This window comes from Odontomachus brunneus, unplaced genomic scaffold (genome assembly GCF_010583005.1).
Source record: "Odontomachus brunneus isolate Ranch 3 - 2012 unplaced genomic scaffold, Obru_v1 Obru_scaffold_027, whole genome shotgun sequence".
Taxonomy (NCBI): Eukaryota; Metazoa; Arthropoda; class Insecta; order Hymenoptera; family Formicidae; genus Odontomachus; species Odontomachus brunneus.
Genome location: NW_022639477.1, coordinates 1,823,798 through 1,824,228, shown reverse-complemented (window position 1 = coordinate 1,824,228; position 431 = coordinate 1,823,798).

Genomic DNA, 431 nt, shown 5'->3' with positions numbered 1-431 from the left:
GTTGTTTTTCCGTAAGAGCTAGAAGGTTATTACAGAAAGCAGCATATTGATTGGCTGTCGCGCGAACTTCCGCCGCGCGGCAAGCATTACCGCGTCCTGTGTGCAGGAGCCATAATGCTTGCTGCGTGGCAGAAGTTCGTGCGACAGCCAATCAATATGCTGCTTTTTGTAATAACCTTCTAGCTCTTACGGAAAAACAACATTGATTGGTTATCGCGCGGACTTCCGCCGCGCGGCAAGCATTACCGCGTCCTGTGTGCAAGAGCCATTGGCTGCATTCAGTAGACTCAACAGTTGCACAACAGTTGAATAATTTGTCAATGTAATTGGTCTAGATTTAGGGATCTAATAGCAAGAACCAATAATCGTTGATTGCTCACTGAGCGCTTTTTCTACTGAATGCGCCCATTATTGCACAGTTCAACAGTGCA